The sequence below is a fragment of the Nannospalax galili genome, unplaced genomic scaffold, assembly GCF_000622305.1.
Source record: "Nannospalax galili isolate Female #2095 unplaced genomic scaffold, S.galili_v1.0 scaffold408, whole genome shotgun sequence".
NCBI lineage: Eukaryota > Metazoa > Chordata > Mammalia > Rodentia > Spalacidae > Nannospalax > Nannospalax galili.
Window position 1 is genome coordinate 226,087 of NW_008358662.1, and position 13,258 is coordinate 239,344.

At 39.9% G+C, this 13,258-nt stretch overlaps 1 protein-coding gene and 1 long non-coding RNA gene across 3 annotated transcripts in view; one reads left to right on the forward strand and one right to left on the reverse strand.

The window, feature by feature from the left end:
* Wdr33 (WD repeat domain 33) overlaps positions 1-13,258 on the reverse strand; it is a 130,528-nt gene that overhangs the window by 48,622 nt on the left and 68,648 nt on the right. The window lies entirely within an intron of this gene.
* LOC115068257 lies at positions 1,257-8,853 on the forward strand. Its single transcript, XR_003847617.1, has 4 exons — positions 1,257-1,623; positions 7,698-7,753; positions 8,422-8,632; positions 8,814-8,853. It is a non-coding gene; the product is annotated as an uncharacterized LOC115068257 (long non-coding RNA).

Genomic DNA, 13,258 nt, shown 5'->3' on the forward strand with positions numbered 1-13,258 from the left:
AAACTGGCCCTTGAATACTCTTAACTCAAGAAGTCTGTTGGTTCAGTTGCAGCTTATCTGATTTGTTACTATTATCTTATTTTTGAATTGTTTCCCTGCCACTTAAAAAAAACCTGATAGCTTTCTAGATCTTCCTCCCTTACACAAAAAGAGTATCTCCCCACTTTAAAATACACTATATAACCATGTGTTAAATAGCAAGACACAGAATGCAAAGAAGCTAAGTTTCCTAATGACAAGGCGATTCTTGGGCTGAGGCTGTGGCTCGTTTGGTAGAGTGCATGCCTAGCATACAAAAAGCCTAGGTTCCATCCCCAGCATGGCAAAAACTGGGTGTTGGTCACACACACCTGGGATCCAAGCACTCAGGAGGTGGAATTAGGAGGATCAAGATTTTAAGGGCAACCTTGGCTGCATGAGAACCTGCTCCCATCTATAAAAGATTGCTTTTAAAGAAGATTTTATAAGAAAACTCAGGAGCTGAAGAAATGGCTCAGCGGTTAAGAGCACTGGCTGTTCTTGAAAACCTGGGTTCGAATTTCAGCACCCACATGGCAGCTAACAATGGTCCATAAACTCCAGTTCCACGGGATCTAACACCTTCTTCTGACCTCTGTGGGCATTGGATGACACAGCTGCACTTACATACATGTAGGCAATACACTCACACACAAAAAATAGAAACAATACATGTTTTTCAAAAAGAAAACTCAGGCTTAGCTGGCATGGTGGTACACACCTTTAATCCCAGTACTCAGGAGGCAGAGGCAGGTGGAGCTCTTTGAGTTCCAGGCCAGCTGGGGCTACAGGGAGACCCTGTCTCAAAAAGATCCCCCCAACGCCCCCCCACAAAAAAAAAAACAATAAACTATCAAGTTCTAAGAATAACCGTGATGTTTAGGCTTAGTTAAGCTGGTGAACAGATGTGTTGGGCTCTTGCAGATAGTGAAAATTTTCCATTGTTATTTCCTAACCCAAAAGTGTAAGTGTGGTGTGAAAACTTGAAGCCAGTATAGAATGGAGGTCTGTTTTTGAAGCTTCCCTTCATGGAAGAAGTTCCTGGCTTCCATGACATTTGTTGCAATCTTTGTGGTCCTTTGCATTTTCCCAGGTCCTCATTCCCCATTCACAACCTCATCAGATCATGGGGCCTGTTATCCCACATAGGTAAACAGCCCTGACTTAACAAGGTGCATATCACCCAAGGTTGGGTAAACAGTCCGAAAACCAATACATAATGAGTTTTATTTGCAGGTCAGTAGTGTCCATTTTCCCATTTTATTTTTCCTGGATCAGGTCATTATATGAACAAATATTAAGAAGAATGTCTTTTATACATAACTTACAAAAAGCACCAAGGTTTTCTAATACAGGAAGAAAAAAGGCAAACAGAATTCAAGTACCATCTTGTACAATATTAAGAATTTTCTGAGTCACTCAAAAAAATGTGTTAAACATTAACAGCAAACTCAGGCTACTGCCAGCCTTAAAAACATAAAATGTAACAGATCAGTTTAAAGCAAAGGGTAAACAAACAAAGCCATAGTCCATAGCTAGGCACTTTGGAACAACAGAAGACTCAAGAATTGGGGAAATCAAGGAGCATAAGCAACTTCTGCACTGGTCAGTAAGTGTAGAATTTATTCGAATTTTATCTTCCCCTTTTGTAAAACCATTCTCAACACGATCCAATAATGAATACCAACTGAGAGTGAGTTTACTAATAGCATGTTTGTTGTCCAATCTAGAAAGTTACATTAGTGAAAAACAGTAGAACTGAAAGTTAATTCCAAAATGGATATGCCTCTAGGCAGTTTTCACAGAGTACGTTCCAAGCAACACCACATAGAAGGTAATGATTAAGTTTTTAAATGGACAGGTTTTTTTCCATGTCTGAATACTTGAAATATATTATCATAAGCATGTGACAGAATGTGGTTATGAATCTTTTCTCAGTGTTCTGCCACATTCACCAGAAGACCAATTTGGGAAATTTGAAATGCTAGCACACAGTATGCTACCTGACAATGATGTACCTAAATTCACGAAGGTAGATACATTTGGACAATGACAAACAGCCTTCAACCTATACCTGTAATATATATTTCATTTAAAAAAAAAAAAAAAGAAAAGAAAAGAAAGCCAGGCGTGGTGGGGCATGCCTATAGTCCCAGAACTTGGGAGGCAGAGGCAGATGGATCTCTGTGAATTCAAGGCCAGCCTGGTCTACACAGGGAGTTCCAGGATAGCTGGAGCTACAGGGAGACCCTGCTTCAAAAAGGCCGAAAATAAATAAATAAAATTAAAATTTAAAAAAAAAAAATCACAAGTATGGCAAAATATAAGGAGCTGATTAGAAGTAAACAGTAATGCAGAACTGTTTATCAAACTTTTAAACAAATGAAATGTATGGTGTTAAAAGAACAACCAATACACAAACTCAAACTCAATAAAGAGGCATGTGTATCAAAAACTGTCAATCTCCTACTTAAGTTGTACTTGTATAAGCAGGTAAAATGGTTTCTGATTTCTACTAACTGCACATTTACATGGAAAACTCCCAAAGTCAGACCTAAAAGAAAATGTTAATCAAAAATCAAAATTAAGCATATACCTTGCAAGCTTAATGTCATGTAACTATTTGATTACTTCTGGGACCAAAGTGAACAAATTTCTTTGAACATGATAAAATATATAATGTGTAGGTCAAACAAAATCAGTCATAAATTTTGCTGACACTTAAATTTAAGACTGTTATTAATTTTACATATAATGATGTATGGAGAAAGTATAGGCAAAGTAGGGCACAATTTCCATTTGAGTAAAGTTCAAAGATTGTATAAGGAGGCAACCAGGATGGGGCTGAAATAAGAAAATCTGTAATAGTCTTCCAGAACATCACCTAAGGATATTTATGTTTGTCAGTCTTCTAGATTCTTCAGTAACAACAGAAACAATTTTGCAGTTTGTTTTGTGCCAACCAGCAATTCCTTTTGTTAACTTTCTAAAATTTGTGATCATTTTTAAAGGCTATTATGGAAAGTGTTCATCAAAGATAAAGGGAAAGACTGTACCAACCAATAATTTTTCAACCCCACTGTTGCTGTGCTCTTCCAACTGCTTGAGTTAACACCAGCATCCAAAGGCACTTCAGTCATTCATCTGAGATGGGAGATACTATCCCACACATGTGCAGAAAGCAACATGAAGTCCTTTAGGGGAAAATGGGGGTGTGTGTATACATACATGTATAGTTGTACAATTCAGTAGTCAAATATCCTCTAGTAAACATTTTCACAGACATTCATAACTAAAGCAACACAGTCAATTACAATCATCATTTGAAAAGCTATAAAAAATGCAAAGACCAGGGCTAAGCAAGGCAGCATATGCCTTTAATCCCAGCACTGAGGAGACAGAGGCAGAAGCAGAGGCAGACAGATCTCTGTGTTCAAGGCCAGTCTGGTCTACATTGAGAGTTTCAGGACAGCCAGAGCTACATAGGGAAACACTGACTACCAAAAAAGGAGTAAAGAACACACACAAAAAAAAAACATTTACAAGGTAACCAGGACCAAGAATGAACAGAAGCCATGACTGAAACCCCCAAGGAAGAAAAACAAAAGGCATTTAAATGGTGCTCTCAGTACCTGTAGAGTAAGCCTTTCTTTCTAAAGGCAAGATCAGAAGGCAAATTGGCTCATTTTCAGTTCATCAGATAATGGCTACATCTCTTTAAATTCTAAGTTTTGATACATAAAAGCAGGACATAATCCTAGCTGAGATATTTAATTAGCCCAATGGTAATCTGGACCACTTACAACATCAACTACTCTAAATGTGGGTTTTAGCAGAATTTTCTTAGGCACAAGAGTAGTGCTTACTGGTAACTGTGGCTCCCTATAAACTTCTCTCATATCTTAACAAAAAAGGTGAGAATAGCAGTAACAAAAATGTTCCTTTGTGAAGCTGGGTGGGGTGGCACATTCCTTTGATCTCAGCACCCAGGAGGCAGAGGCAGGTGATCTCTGAGTTTGAGGCCAGTGAGGGCTGCATGGTGAGACCCTGCCTCCAAACAAAAACAAAAACTATACTTATATCTTTACAAGGTTACATAAAGCTGGGAGCAGGTATGTATCACATGACCCCAGCAGGCTGTGTGACTTGTAACTATTACTAAGGTGTTTTTTTTGTATAAAGAGTAATCTGAGATTTCATGTATTCCCACTGGATCTTGTTATCTCTCCTGTTGCAATAGAGAAATAAGAAAACATCAAACGGGAGATGATTGTATATTAGTTTCCTACCATATTAAAAATGTCAGTAAAATATTTACTCTATACTTATTAAAAAACTGAATAATATGGGGCTGGAGAGATGGCTCAGCAGTTAAGAACACTGGTTGGTTGTTCTTGCAGAAGACCCAGGTTCGAATCCCAGCACCCACATAGCAGCTAACAACTGTCCAGTCCCAGGGGATCTGACAGCCTCTTCTGACCTCCGCAGGCATTGCATGACACAGGTGCACTGACTTACATACAGGCAACACACACATACACATAAAATAAAAATTTTTTAAAAACTGAATATGAACCAGGCATGGTGGTGCACACCTTTAGTCCCAGCATTCAGGAGGCAGAGGCAGACGGATCTCTGTGAGTTCAAGGCCAGCCTGGTCTACATAGTGAGTTCCAGACCAGCTGGGGCTACTGGGACATCCTGTTTCAAAAAGACCAAACAGAAAAAAAACGTGAGTATATGAATTGGGGTAGATTCAAATCTTTCAGGGATATGTAGATGGTTACTCTACTCTGAAGGAGGTGAAGTGTATTTAACTCCCTGATTTTTCAGTGGGAGCTGAACCATAGCTTCATTCTAAAGACTGAGTATAGAGAAGGAAAGAGAAGAAACCAAGGTTAAGGTTAAAACATCAAGTCCTGACTTGTAACTGAGATGTTTTATGGTAGTTTGTGGACTGTCCCTCAGCTGGGATTTATCAGATACTTTTCTCATGATTAGACTGGAGGATTCTGGTTTGGGGAAGAAGATTATATAGGTACTCGTTTTGATCCCATTACTTCAGAAACACTGACTGAATCGAGAACTCTCTACCCAGTCAAAGCAATATTATAAACCCAGACATGAGATATACACAAGAACTTTAAGTTTTGTGTTCTTGCCAGGCATGGTGGCGCACACCTTTAATCCCAGCACTTGGGAGGAAAAGGCAGGCAGGTCTCTGTGAGTTCAAGGCCAGCCTGGTCTACACAGTGAGTTCCAGGCCAGCTGGGGCTACATGGAGACCCTGTCTCAAAAAGACCCAAAAAAAAAAAACTTTTGTGTTCTCTTCCCCTGCCCCATCCCACCCCACCCCTCTCTCCACTGTAGCTCAGGCTAACTTGTAATTCAGGACTGTAGGCCACACTGGATTTGAACTTTGAACACTCCTCCTACCTCAGTCTCCCAAGTGCTAGCATTACAGATGTGAAACTGTCTTTTACTGAATGAATAATGCAAAGTCCAGAGATTTAAAAAAGATTTAGGGGACTGGAGAGACAGAAGTTAACAGCATGTGCCACTCTCACAGAAAACTCAAGTTCAGTTCCCAGAACCCACATGGCAGCTAACAACTAACTATGTGTGGCTCCAATTACAAACTAACACCCTCTTCTGGCTTCTATGGATACTACATACATGCATTTGATAAACTTATATATATGCAGGCAAAATACTCATACACATATAAATAAATCTCAAATTTTTTCTTAAAAAAATAAAACTGTGCTGGGCATGGTGGTGCACAACTTTAGTCCCAACACTTGGGATGCAGATGCAGGTGGATCTCTGTGAGTCTGAGACCAACCTGGTTTACCTATCAGGTTCCAAGCATACAAAGAAAGATCAGGTCTCAGAGTGATAGAGACAGACAGAGAGACAGAGACACAGAGTGAGAGAGAGAATGAGAAAAGCAAAGAAGAGAAAAAAAAGAAAAAAGAAAAGAAAAAAAAGAAGAAATAATGTCAGTAGGAATAATATTAGGCCAGAAGTCAGGATTTCTTACAAGGTCTCTAATGTGAAAGACAGTATGCCTTGGCATGGAATCCTGATCACAGTGCAAAGTGAAGTAGCAATGGACTCAAGCTGCTTCCTCAGTTACTGTCAAGTGTCAGAAGAGGATGCACTTACTTCTCAAGGCTGGTATACCTTACCCACAAATTTTAAGAATATTTGAAGATACCACAAATGTGGGCAACAGGCTCATATTGATGAATAAACTAGAGAAAAATGAAACCCAAAATTACAGTTGTAGTGATATGGCTCAAAAAGGCTTTATATAGGCTGGCAAGATGGGTTAGCCAGTCAAGGCCCAACCTCCAAAGTTGCTGACCTGAGTTCAATCCCCAGGACACACATGGTGGAAGAGAATTCCCCAAGGTTGTACTCAGACCTCCACCATGTGTACCAAAACTTGCAAATATGCGTGCATGCACACATAGGCACACACAGGCACACACATTTTTTTTAAAGTAAATGAAAAAACTTTAAAGGCTCTATATTCAGTGGCATTTCAATGACAAGGGTTGTAGTACAGTACAGGACTCTCCCTCCATAGGGCACCTCCTTGTCCAGGTGGCCACTCCTAATTCCCATTTTAAGAGAAAAGTTACCCTAGGCTTTGCTAGAAAACTGCTTTCGAAATAACCTAACAATAAACTGGGAAAAAAACCTACAGCAGGAGACTAAGGCAGCATAAAGCTTCTAATGTCAGAACATAGACCCATGATGGATTTAAGGAGAAAGAGGAGAGAGAAAGAGGATGAGAAACAAAAAACAGTTCAGTCCAAGACTGAAATAAACTACAATAATGCCACCTCAGACTGTAACATGCTTCCCTTGGCAAATGTGGCAGCTGCCCTATTACTCTACAAGTGCCCTTCTTTATTCTCCTCACTATACACACACACCACACCACACCACACCACACCACACCACACCACACCACACCACAAAATGAGGTCTGCCCTCCAGGAAAACAGTGGACTTAACTCTAAAAGAAAGGCAATTTAGCTAACCAATTTTACCAGTCAAAACAAACTACTATTCAAATATATAATCAAGTACTGCTGAAAACTTGAGAAAAGTTAAAATAAGGAAAAAGAAAGATAAAGACAAAGCAGAAGGTCAAACGGCTCTAGGAAAAACAATGACTATACAAGTTTCAAGGGATATAGTCACTTAAAAAAACTACATCCTACTACTACTAGGATGTTATTCTGTGGTACAGCACTTTCATATTATGCTTGAGGTCCTGGGTTCCCATCACCAAGACCATAAAAACAGTAAATAATAATAATAATTAAAAGGTAACAAAAGGCCTGACAGAGAAAAATAAAACCACTAAGAAAAATTAAAAGTCTAGACAACCAGTAGGAATTTAGAAATAAAACACACAATTCACAAATAAAAATTTCATCAAATGTGCTGAATAACAAAACTGAGCATGCAAGATGGGGACAGATAAATGGAAGACTGACATTCGACAGCAATCACACTAGTGGTATCTGCTTTTCAGTCTGTGTTGTACAAAATACTCCCACTTCCTGGTTAAATGGATGTGCTTTGGCCTTTCCTGTAAAACTGGGAAGATCACAGGTGATGAATATAAAGGGAAACTGACAATCTCATGTATGCCATAGGGTGAAGAGAAAAGCTAACAGCAAACGAGCATGTGCAATGGAAGCTTCTTTCTGAGGTAATTTTAAAAATATTTTTTGTGCATGTATAGGAAATCTGGGAAGATATACACGTTCAGGCACAGTGACTCACACCTGTAATCCCAGCACTTGGAAGGTAGAGACAGGAGAATCAGTATTTCAAGGCCATCCTCTGCTACCTAGCAACTTTGAGGCCAGCCTGAGTTACATGAGATTCTTGTCTTAAATAGAGGGGGGTAAAAGAAGCATAAAGGCCTATTAACAATATAGTCCTTAACTCTACATGTAAGATGGGCATAGAGGAATGGAAGACTTTTTAACTTCTAATTGAATTTTTCAATGAATACTTACTACCTTTATAAGAAGTGGAAATTTTCAGGAGAAACCACTTTATTAAGTCCACCCAGTTCATTCCTTACCTTTCCATCCCTGCGTTCCCCAAATATTGGTGCACCACAGACCTCAGCCTTGCTGGTGATACAGTGTCTTACTTCTTCCATGAGATGCATAAAACATGAAATACACTTGTTGTCATGTATGGCTGAAGGAAAAAAATGCATTTGAGCATTGCCCTTCGTCTTCAGTTTGATTGGTTAGGGAACGGAGCTACTCATGATGCCAGGCTGCAAGTGAGATCCCCATATAGGTCAGTAATTTTATGTAGTCAGTTTTTATATTCATCACCTGTGATCTTCCCATTTTACAGGAAAGGTCAAAGTGGATCCATTTAACCAGGAAGTGGGAATATCTTGTACAACACAGACTGAAAGCAGGCACCAATGGTGTGATTACCATATCCTAAAGAATGTATCAGTGTATCCATGTAACTAGAGATTATGTGCTGCTTTTGTGAGGCAAGCACACAGAAATCACGTGATCATGCTACTGACACGTCCCAGAAAATGTTGGTTAACCAGGTATGTGCAACGGTGCTGCCTCTCTCTGAGGACATAGGTGGTGTCAGGATGTGGGAACTGTGTTCCCAGTTTCTGGACTATTTCTCATCTCTAGTCATCATAGGGAACATAAGTAACAAAGTAACATGGTAGAATGAAGATCTCTCATCCTCCACTGTGCTTAAAGAATGCTTTCTTTCAGGCCCAGCATGGTGGTGCACGCCTTTAATCCCAGCACTTGGAAGGCAGGAGGAAGCAGATCTCTGTGAGTGCAAGGCCAACCTGGTCTACATAGTGAGTTCCAGGACAGCTGGAGCTACAGAGAGACCCTGTCACAAAGAAGACCAAAAACAAAACAAAAAAGCAAATTCTGCACTTATATTGTAAGTAAAAAGCTGAAATGAGAGTTATGCAATGTTAAGCCTAAAGTGAGGGCCAGTGAATTGAATCAGTGAATGAAGATGCTTGACACCAAGCTTGACAACCTAAGCTTGATCCCTAGAATCACACTGAAGAGTAGACCACGGACCTCCACATGTGCATCACACACACAAATAAATAATAAATGTAATTAAAAAAAATTTTTAAACCTAAAATGAGCTGCAGGTATAGTTCAGTGGTACATATGTTAAAGACCCTGAGCCAACTCTCCAGCACTGTACAACATGGGTGCATTTACACAGATGCAGGCAATATACTCAATACACATAAAAATAAAATATTTTACCTTGAAACCAAAGTATTTAAGTGAATGCTATTTTTATATCTATCAATATTTACCCATTTGTCAATAAATGGGAATGTAGTAGCATAAGATACTAGTGTTCAAAGATAAAACAAGCGATTGATTGTAATACAAGTTTTGTGGGTTTTTTTGTCTTTTTGAAGCAGGGTCTCCCTGTAGCCCCAGCTGTCCTGGAACTCACTGTGTAGACCAGGCTGGCCTTGAACTCACAAGAGATCCGCCTGCCTCTGCCTCCCAAGTGCTGGGACTACAGGCGTGAGCCACCACGCCCAGCGTAATACAAGTTTTAGAATAAGAAGTTTTTTGACCACTCAAAAAATAATATTTTTAAAAGCAAAACTCATGTTTGGTGGTATACGCCTTTAATCCCAGCACTTGAGAGGCAGAGGCAAGCAGAGCTCTGTGAGATCAAGGTCAGCCTGGTCTATGTAGCACATTCTAGGCCAGCTCAGGGGAGACCCTGTTTCAACACACACACAAACACATACCCACACACCTTAGAAAGAAAATAAATTTTCTTCTTGCTGCAGTGGCAGATGCCTAATGCCCTTGGAGGCTAGAAGAGGGTGTTATATCCCCTGGAACTAGAGTAACAGACAGTTGTTAGCCGCCATGTTGGTGCTAGGAATCAAACTCAGGTCTTCTGGAAGAGAAGTCAGTGCTCTTAATTGCTGAGCCATCTCTTCAGCTCTTAAAAAAGGGAGGGGGAGGGGGAGGGTCAGGAGGCAGAGGCAGGCAGATCTCTATGTATTCCAGACTAGCCTTGTCTACATAGTGAGTTTCAGGCCAGATGGGGCTACAGGGAGACACTGTTTCAAAACAATAGCAAAAATAAAAAAAAAAGGAGGAGGAGGAGAAGAGGAAGAAAGGTGTCTGTCTTGCCAGGAATGGTCACATGACTGTAATGTCAGATTATAATCCTAGCACCTGGGAGGTGGAGGCAGGAAAACCAGGAATACAAGCTATATAGTAAATTTAAGGTCATCCTGGGCTTTGTGAAGAAAGAAAGAAAGAAAGAAAGAAAGAAAGAAAAGAAAAGAAAAGAAAGCAAGCAAGCAAAAACCCACTCTGTAACACTGGCTGCCCTGGAATTCACTATGTAGTCCAGGCTGGCCTTGAATTCAAAGAGATCTACCTGACTCTACTGGAATTAAAGGTGTGCACCACCACACCTAGCTAAATTAAGTTTTAATCCTTAGTTTGTTCCATATAAACAAATTTTAATTTTACTATGTAAAAGCTTCTATATTCTAAATCTATTGTTTTTCAGTTTCTGGAGGGGGGAAGAAGAAAGAACAACAAGATTTCAATGACACACATACTACTTTTTCTGTGGGAAAATCTTCAATCAATGGCAGAATAGTGTTAACTTCTTTAAGAGAAATATGTCTTACTCTTTTAATAGTTGAATTATCTACTCATGTGACACTACCCAGAGATGCTCTCCATTTTTAATAAATAAGTCTTATCTACAAGTCTAACTTTTCTGGTTTTAAAATTTACTCAAGTTTTACTGATAAAAAAGTTCAGATATATGGGGTGGGGGAGATGGCTCAGTCAGTAAAATGTTTGTTATGCAGACATGAGGATCTGAGTTGGATTTTCAGAACCCACGAGAGAGAGAGGGAGGGAGGGAGGGAGGGAGGGAGGGAGGAATGCCTGTAATCCCTGGGGATTATAGAAGAAAGACGGTTCCTGGGGCTTGCTAATAGTTAAGTCTGTCTACTGGCAAGCCCCAGGTCCCACTGAGAGACTGTCTCAAAGAAACAAGAGATGGCTCCTAAAGAACACCCAGGGCTGAAGAGATGGCTCAGCAGTTAAAAGCACTGACTGCTCTTGCAGAGGACCTGGGTTCGATTCCCAGCACCCACATGGTGGCTACAAACCATCCTTAACTCTAGTTCCAGGGGACTCCAAAGCCCTAAAGCCCTCTTCTGACCTCCAAGGCATTGCACAACATGGTGCACTCACATACATGCAGGCAATACACTCTTACACATAAAATAAAAATAATAAAATTAAAAAAAAAAATACCCAAGGTTGACCTCTGGCTTCCACACATATACACAACCATATACACAACACAAACCTGCACTTTTACATATACCCACACATGCATACACATGGAATTCAGTGTTAAGGAAAATATCCTCAACTTATCATGAAAATATAGGAAATCTATCCTGAAGCTTACTAAGAGACAAATTTTATGAAGACTATCATGTTTTAAAGGTATCACCAGATTCGCATTATCAAATGATCAATAATTTTTTAAAAGTCAGTAGTTTTTAAATTTTATTTATTATTTTTATGTGGATACGTGTATTGCCCGCATGTAGGTTAAATGCACCCATGTCGTGCAATGCCCTGAGAGGACAGAAGAGGCTGTTGGATCCCCTGGAACTGGAGTTACGGACAGTTATTAATTGTCATGTGGGTTTTTGGGATTCGAACCCGGGTCTTCTGCAAGAACAGCCAGTGTTCTTAACTGCTGACCCATCTCTCCAGCCCCAAAAGTCAGTATTTTTATACTCCCAAACACTACAAAAATTACCTAATCATCAAAAGGGTATTTTTCCATCCTATTACACAAGTACACACTGCTTATTTTAGAATACTGTGCATAATTTAGATACTATTGGAATTAGTGCTCTAAAACCAAACATCTCTAGTATTTGCACTGCTCACGAGGACATCAGTACCTAGCATTCATGAGTCCCTGGGCTCCATCTCCAGCACTGCAAAACCAAACTAAAGACAAAAAAAGTGCTTTGACTACAGTCAATCTGAGCATACATAAGGAATTACACTTTGTTAGGGAAAAGTGAGAGTTCATACATCTTTAAAGTCTTTAAGTCTTCAATATATATTGCTTCAAGTTAGATCATATATAAAATGAACAGATGTCTCTACCTAGCTGCAAAGAGAAACAACTCATGGAGGCTGGAGAGATGACTCAGAGGTTAAGAGCACTAACTGTTCTTGCAGAAGACCTGGGTTCAAATCCCACCACCTACATGGTGGCTAACAACGGTCCTTAACTCTAGCTCCCAGGAATCCAACACCCTCGTCTGTCCTCCATGGGCACTGAACAACATGGGTGCACTTACATACATGCAAATAACACTCATACACATAAAATAATAAAAATAAAAAAATTTTTAGTCTTCGGGGGCTGGAGAGATGGCTCAGCAGTAAGAACACCAGCTGTTCTTGCAGAAGACCCAGGTTCGGATCCCAGCACCCACATGGCAGCTAACAACTGTCCATAACTCCAGTCCCAAGGGATCTGACAGCCTCTTCTGACCTCCACAGGCACTGTACTACACAGATGCACTTATCTACATGCAGGCAATACATACATACACATAAAAGTAATAAATTAAAAAAAATTTTTTTAATGTTTTTGGTCTTTTTGAGACATGGTCTCCCTGTAGGCCCAGCTGACCTAGAACTCACTATGTAGACCAGGCTAGCCTCAAACTCACAGAGATCCATCTGCCTCTGCTGGGATAAAAGGCGTGCACTACCACGCCCGGCTAATAAAAATAAATTTAAAAAAAAAAGAAGCAACTCATGTAATATATTTTAGTAAACTCTAGGACTGAGAGATTAATGCAGGGAAATTCAGTTATCCATCATTCAGGGTTTTGTTTTTTGAGATAAGGTTTCATGTAGTCATGGCTGGCCTCAAATTTGCTTTGGGGTTGATAATGATCTTGAACTTTTGATCTTCCAGCCTCCACCTCCTGAGCACTGAAATTACAGGCATGCACCATCATACCTGATTTGTGCAGTCCTTAGAACTGAATTCAAAGCTTTGTGCATGCTAGGCCATCAACTGAGCTACATCCCCAGTCCCTATCTTCTCTTTTTAAAAGACCTCTCTCTCTCTCTCTCTC